Source organism: Thalassophryne amazonica, chromosome 1, assembly GCF_902500255.1.
Source record: "Thalassophryne amazonica chromosome 1, fThaAma1.1, whole genome shotgun sequence".
Classification (NCBI taxonomy): domain Eukaryota; kingdom Metazoa; phylum Chordata; class Actinopteri; order Batrachoidiformes; family Batrachoididae; genus Thalassophryne; species Thalassophryne amazonica.
Genome location: NC_047103.1, coordinates 64969290 through 64977626, shown reverse-complemented (window position 1 = coordinate 64977626; position 8337 = coordinate 64969290).

Below are 8337 nucleotides of genomic sequence, written 5' to 3'. Positions count from 1 at the left end.
AGTCTCTTGCACCATGGGTCTATTCTAAACAGGAAGTCAGCTATTTTGAATTTTCTTGTCATTTTGGCGTGATTTCCACACATTGAACGAACTCGTCCTAGGGATTTTGTCCAATGCACTTCAAATTTCTTCCAGATCACCCAGAGATGATACTGATCAAAAGTTATCGAAAGCTTTTCTCTATGTCGAAGGGTGTGGCTGCTATGGTGCCGCCATTTTGACCCTTCGCCATAGAACATTATACTTAAACAGGTACTGATGTCACATAGTTAACCCCATCAACTTCATTCCACTTCTAAAACATGCAGAACAAGTTGGTGAACGTAGGAGATGATCACCGTGAAGTTACAAGTAACGGCGTCTGTGTGGCGGTGTACCGAATATCGCCCCTTCGCCATGAAATTACGTTCTTCCTTTTGACGGTTTTAATTTTGTCATATCATCATGAAAATTGATACACAGGTCAAGCATGACAACCTCTTAAAATTCATAGATAGGTCAGAAAGCCAGCTTTTATTAAATGTGCCCAGATCTCGATTAAAAACTCGAGGTGATCGGGCTTTTTCGGTGGCTGCGCCTAAACTTTGGAATAGTTTGCCTTTGCACATCGGAGCTGCTCCATCTTTAGAGTCTTTTAAATCTGTTCTTAAGACTCATTTTTATGCTTTGGCTTTTAATACATTAAGCTGTGTGTGTCTGGTCTTATGTGTTTTTGTATATTTTGGAATTTTAATGCTCTGTTTTTTGTGGTATGGTTTTTGATATTGTTTTTACTGTGAATAGTATCATCACCCAGAGATGATACTGACCAAAAGTTATCGAAATTTTTTCTGTATGTTGAAGGGTGATGGCGCCGCCATTTTGACCCTTCACGATGGAACATCAAGTCATGATAACTCCTTCATGCTTTGCCTGATTGACTTGAAACTTCACGTGTGATGACGGTTGGCCCCTGAACACACCTGGCCCCTCTGTTTGTACACTGAGCGCCCCTTAGTGGATGAACCATCAACATGTCATAACTCCATGCATTGTGTGATTTGCTTGAAAATTTAATTGTGTGATTTGTGGTTGCCCCTGTAGGCACATGCCCACATCTGGTCACAAGGTGACGCGCTGGCCTGGGTAGGCGGTCGCGCGGACAAGGGCCCATATATGACTGCTTGCAGTCCTAGTTTTAATTATTATTTGAATGTATAGACCCTCGGTCAAGTGATCTCCTGCATACCACACAACCAAACCAACAACTGATCTGAGAAACGACACGAGACAGTAGATTAACCCCACATACAGCCCTCCATTACAAGCGCAAACACAGTGCAATTGGGCATGACAGTCACACAACGGTCAAAGATAACCTTTCATGTAGATATACAGTGGTCCCTTGTTTATTGCGGGAGTTATGTTCTAAAAATAGCCCGCAATAGGCGAAATCCGCGAAGTAGACAGCGTTATTTTTTACAATTATTATACGAGGTCTATTAGATAAGAAACCGGCACTTTTATTTTATTTTTTTAACTATATGGATTTGAATGACGTGCGATTACACCAATGATGCTTGAACCCTCGTGCGCATGCGTGAGTTTTTTCACGCGTGTCGGTGACGTCATTTCCCTGTGGGCAGGCCTTGAGTGAGATGTGGTCCCACCCTCTCAGCTGAATTCCTTTGTTTCACACGCTGCTCGAGACGGCGCGCGTTGCTTTATCAAAATTTTTTCTGGACCTGTGAGGAATATCCGAGTGGACACTATTCGAGAAATTAAGCTGGTTTTCGGTGAAAAGTTTAACGGCTGATGAGAGATTATGGGGTGTTTCTGTCGGTGTAAGGACTTCCCACGGAGCGGGACGTCGCGCAGCGCTTCCAGGCGCCGTCGTCGGCCTGTTTCGACCTGAAAACATCCTAATTTAAGGCTTAATTCACCCAGGACGTCATGAGAGAATAGAGAAGATTCAGAAGAGCCGGCATGAGGACTTTATGCAGACATTCCACTGTTTAAGGACATTTTTTAATGAAAGACGTGCGTCACAGAAACGACTCGGCGAATCTGTGTGCGCCGCGACAGGAAAAACACCTCCGTGTTGAAAACCATTTGTAAAATTCAGGCGGCTTTTGATGGCTTTCAACAAGTGAGTAACTGAGAAATTGTTTAACAGCTTGGGCATGTTCCAACTTGCCCGTTAAGGTTTCCAACGAGGTGTTTTTCTTGTCGCGACCCCCGCGGTCGGGTCCGGCCCGACATGCGACTCTGCCCGCACGTTCTTTCATTACAAAATGTCCGTTAACAATGGAATGTCCGAATAAACTCCTCATGCCGATTTCTTCTGAAAGTTCTCTATTCTCTGACGACTTCCTGGGTCAACAGAGCCTGAAATGTGGAAGTTTTCAACTTGAAACGGCGAGACGCTGCCGCCTCGAAGCGCAGATCGCCGTCAGGCACCGTGGGCTGTCCTTACGGCGACACTACCAGACCAAAATCTCTCATCAGCTGTTAAAATTTTACAGAAAACCAGCTGAATTTATCGAATGGTGTCCACTTAGTTGTGCCTTACAGTTTTGAAAAAATTTGATCAAACAAAGCAGCAGTCTCTGAGCCATTCCTAAACAATGAAAAAAATCGATGAGAGGGTGGGCGACTCCTCACTCAAAGACTGCCCACAGGTGAATGACGTAACCGACAGGCGTGAAAAAACTTTCGCATGCCCATGAGGGTTCAAGCATGTCTGATGTAATCACACGTGATTCAAATCCATATGGTTTTTGAAAAAAATAAGGTCGGATACTTTTCTAATAGACCTCGTAGATGTTTTAAGGCTGTAAAACCCCTCACTACACACTTTATACACTTTTCTCAAACAGGCATTAACATTTTCTCACTTTTCTCTCATGTGTAAACACTCAAAGTTCAAGCCTTAGTAGAAAAATAAGACCAACCTGTTTTCAGGCCCAAACATTTGTTTGAGAAATAAAAATAGAACATTTTCCTATAAATAATTATGATGGCTTTTAGAACTAATTAATTTAATTTTAACGCTCAACCTACGAGGTTGGACACATAAGAAATTATTAATAGTGACTGACCAGTATTTCACAGATCCTCTGATCGCGCCTCTTCGTCGTGGCGCCGCTCTGCTGAAGGACTCGCTCAGGGGCGGTCCTGCGGCGGCATCGCGGGGGGGCGGCACGAGCGTGCGGGGAAAAAAAACGGTCAAAAAAAAAAACCTGTCCAAAAAATAAATAAATAAATAAAACCGGGGGGGGGGGGGAGGTTGTCCTGACGGGGGAGTTCATGGTTATGTTACGGCAGAGTGCCCCCCCTTCATCTCACCTCTCGCGTTAGGTGAGCAACATGCACAGTGCAGAGTTTGTGCAAGGGGAGGGGGGAATCATTCAATGTTTGGACGAGGAGGTGGTCGAAACGGAGTAAGACATAATCATGGATAGGAAACAATCAAACCCATCAGGTGCCCAATTTTTAAAGAAAAAGAAAGAAGAAAAGGAGAAACGAGCAAAGGAAAAAGGTATGTATTGATTTACGTATTCCCGCAGCTTCACAGTGCTTTAAACAGTGGACGCTGAGTGACCACAGAGTTTAATAGCGAAGCAAAGAGTGCAGCGAAACGTGATGAGTCATTGGATAAATGCTGGGCTTTGTCCCGCCCATCGGACGCTCAGCGTGTCTGGGGGTCTATGGGGCAGTGGGCTGGCCTCGGTTGGCCCGACGCTCAGCTTCTTAATGATGATTGGATGATCTGTCTGAGGCTGAATCCCTTTTTGATTGACAGGGAGATGAGCGAATCAGCGATCTTTTGGTGTAAACATCCGTGGGAGCATTTTCGTTCTTTTCTGAGTTGAACCGGAGACTTTCCTAATCCTCTTAGCGGCATTTTCTTTGTTAAAAATGACTAGCGACAAATCGAGCTTCTATTTCTGGTGTTTTTTTTGTAGCTGCTTGTGTTTGGAGACTGACTTCTATCACTCTTTCTGACTTCTATTGCAGTTTCTGTCCCTACCGAGCAGCGGGTGCTGCTGAGCTCCTCCACCGTCACAAAGCACTCACAGGCGGACACACTTCACACTAGCCTCGCGCCAGTCCCAGCTAGCGAGCTAGCTAGGTAGCAAGCTGCACATAATGGCAGACAATTTGAATGTTGTGGACCGGATTTTGGCGAAGCCATTTGATAGTCTTCCTTATGAAGAAGCCGTGGCTGCTGTCATGGCTTCAGCTCTCAATGGTTTGCAGGCCAAAGTTAAAGCAACAGCTCCCAGGTCAATGTCTGTGCACTGCTATACACACAGACTGAATCTGGTTCTGTCTCAGGGGGCTAAATACTTATCTGAGTGCAGAATATTTTTTGCATCACTCTCTGGGTTTGCCACATCTTTCTCAAAATCCACAAAGAGGATGTCTTTTCTTGAGTCTGCAGGCTGCTCAAGGTTTCCCAGAAATGCTCCTACTCGATGGAATTTCACATCACGGATAACGAGCACTGTGGCAAACAATTATGATGCCCTCCTGCAAACTTTTGTATATAGACTGTTTTCCTCTTACTTCTTTGCACTTCTTGTTATTTAGGACAAATTATTGTGGTTTTCCATTTTTGCCTTTAAAGAGTGTTAACTTCTTCACTTGTTGCTTCCTGTTATGATACACAATAGTGTTTGTTATTTCTTCTTATGTGTACAGTAATGGGTATAGAATTTACCTGTCGTTCATTTATTTATGATACATGATTGCGCTTTAACCATTTTTGCCACTTTAATGTATAGGGGGGTTTTTGTACATTTTTTGTCACTTCATGGTATTCTGTAATATACAGATTGTTTAACTTCTTTTGTTATTTATATGGTGTGACTTTAATGGAGGTTTAAGTCTTGTTCATTATGGTGAGTGGTACTCTATGATAATACAAAGTGCACTCTGTTGGTAAAACTGAATGACGTGCAATATTTTGACCATCAGGTGGTGCTGTAGTGCAGTTGTGCTTTCTTAAATACCTGTACTGTACATAGTTGTAATGTGAAGTCACTGAGTCTTTTGTTTTTTTTTATGTTCAAAAACTTTATTGAAGTAATTATTGTTTATCTTTGTGTTTGTTATTGCAGTAGACATTAAAACCGGAAATTTGTTCTTGAAAATAGCTGTTGTGAGTTAATTTGTGGGATTGTGGGTGTTCTGGACGAAGTTAGTGTTTTCATGGGTGGTGGGGCGGAGGTGGTGGCCACGTTAGTGTGCGCGGGGGGGCACGCAGGGGGTTTCGCCCGGGGAGTAAATCACTCTAGGACCGCCACTGGCCTTGCTGCAGGTGTTTTTTTTCCGAGTGAAGAACACAGTTATGGGTAGTTGTTGGTGCTCTTTTTTCTTCTGGGTGAGAAGATTCTTATAAACAGACAAGCAGAACGCAATGCGCGTACTCTCCCTTCGCGGTGCCACAACAGGTGTCCCATCATCTCGACAGAACACCAGCCTGCTTGATGAGGATGCAGAGCACAATGCACTGTAAAAAAAAAAAAAAAAGCATGCAAAATTGGACTAAAAAAATCAGCGAAACTGCGAGGCACTGCATACAGACAACGGCATTATCTTTGCAACATAAAACTCTTTGTATATTGTGCCTAAAACTCTCCTGGATATATTAAATGGGTTTTTAGATGTTGTTATTGCATTTGATTTATGTAAAAATGCCAGGTCAGGTCATTTCTCCGTTATTTTCAATGGGAGTTGCTGTGACCTGCGATCATTTCCTGTCATGTCGTTCAGGGGGAAAGTGAAGTTTGCACTTTAACGTCCTGTTTACTGTAATAAAAAAAAAATTTTTATTAACAAACAGACGTATATTTTACCTGTGCATAATAAAGTATATAAATTAGAAAAAACTTTTATTAAGTGTTCTTACCTTAGGGCCCTGTCCCACTGGGGAGAGGATTAATTGCGCATGAATTGAGTATACAAATTGCAGGCGTTCGTTGTCGTCCGCAACAAAAATGGCCAAAAATGACAAATGTCCCAGTATGAATTACGGATATACTAATAATATATAGAGAATATATGATGAACAATCACAGTTATATAACGCATGTAGTGAGGAAACTGATCCGACACATTGAGATTATCACGGCAGTATTACGGGTGTATTATGAATGCATCGCGCACGTGTTGCACGTGCACGGCATCTGCATTGCAGTCATAAAAGAAGCGCACTCGCTCCTTGTGGCATCACTATTCACACCAACAATACAGCCTCTGAAGCATTTGCTGGACTTGGACAAGTTGATCACAGAGTGTTGTCATGCGAGGGTTCATGAGTTCAACTGTTCATGAGTTTGGGAAGCGGGAGGGGGTAAGCCGCTCGGGGTGTGAGACGGTGTTTTTGTTTTTTTTGTTTTTTTGAGAGTGTCACAGAAAACAGACTTCAGCGTGAGTTGTGGCTAAACAGCAACTCTTCCTTTTGTTGGTGTTAAATAAAAGTCCTGGAGGAGACCCGATTGCAGCAGCTACGTATGTCTTTGTGGATCTACACAGCCAGACCGGCACTGACTGGCAGGTATGTCACTTTCTGCCACATATAGTACTTTGGGTTTACGTGACATGTTTGTTACGCATTCACAGATTGTCTGCAAATCAGCTGCAAAGCAGATGTAATACAAACACTTTATTCGCGGCCAATCTGTATGCATTCGCTACAACTTATTTTAGTTTGTGATGTGGACATGATGGGCACGCGATATATCTGTTTTACACACTGTCCCAGTCCACTGCCAAGCCACAAATCCCTGTCAGTTGCGGATATCAGCAGTTAATGGCAGATATACAGCGCACAGAGTGAGTATGTATTGTGTATGAATTGAGTATGTAAGGCGGGTGTTATCCGCATCCAGATTTTTGAGCTACTCAAAAATCCTGGCTGCAGACATGCATGCCTCTGCAGATGATCATGGGCGTGTTCGGATGACGGCCGACTCATACAGGCATGTTACACGGATATTGCGGATGTTTGGCGAATATGGGCCAATTTTGTGTGCAATCCATACGCAAATCCTCCTAAACGCCAGTGGGACAGGGCCCTTAGAAACAGATGAATGCAGTTAACGGAGGTGGAGGGACGGAGGTTTGCGCACACTGTAATATAAACTAAACTTAAACTGTAGATCCTTAAAAGGATCATACAGACATAACTTTAATTGTCAACTTGCAGGTCTTTGGACCTGGAAACAGATTTATCACGTGATGCGTTAAATCAGAGCTTAACAACTGGATGAGTACAGATACGGATACAGATAATTTAGATGGTTGAACAGATACAGATAGTGGTGTACTCGCTCATCCCTATCTTGCATTTTTAGATTCCAAAAATGCTTGAATGTATTTTGTACAGTTGTGTGCAAGTTTGGGCACCCCTCGTAATTTTCATGATTTTCCTTTATAAATCATTGGTTGTCTGGATCAGAAATTTCAATTAAATATATCATATAGCAGACGAACACACTGATATTTGAGAAATGAAATGAAGTTTCTAGTATTTACAGAAAGCATGCAATAATTATTTAAACAAAATTAGGCAGGTGCATAAATTTGTGCACCCTTGTCATTTTATTAATTTGAATACATTCAGCACTAATTGGAACACAAAATTGGTTTGGTAAGCTCATTGACCCTTGATCTCCTTACACAGGTGAATCCAATCATGAGAAAGGGTATTTAAGGTGACCATTTGCAAATGTTTCCCCTCTTTACATCTCTTCTAATGAGTGGCAACACGGAAGCCTCTAAACAACTCTCAAAATGACCTGAAAACAAAGCTTGTTCAACATTATGGCTTAGGGGAAGGATACAAAAAGCTATCTCAGAGATTTCAGCTGTCAGGTTCCACTGTGAGGAACATAGTGAGGAAATGGAAGACACAGTACTAGTTAACCCTCTGGGGTCCGCGGGCATTTTTTGGACAGATCCCTCACCTGGCATAAATGTTTTATTATTGCTGTTAACAGCTCTCCCTGCATCCCACAATCAAGTTTTATGTCTCTTTTTTCAGGACAACCTGTGCTTTAGGAATATATATTTTTGTTATGTTTTATAAGTCTAATAAAGGTTTACAATCAAAAATAGGCAAGGAAAAAATAAAGCAAAAAATAATTTTCCACACACATTTATTCAAAACACACAGCAAACTATAATAAACAACTGTTTTGACACTTTATAAAGGTAATTTGAGGTCTTGTGTGAAAGTCTGTACAACAAAAAGGTTCAAACAATAAACACAAATGCACATTTTGAACAATATATACAAAATGGTATATGCGTTTTGTTGTCCATTGATATGGTAAACAGTGCTTTATG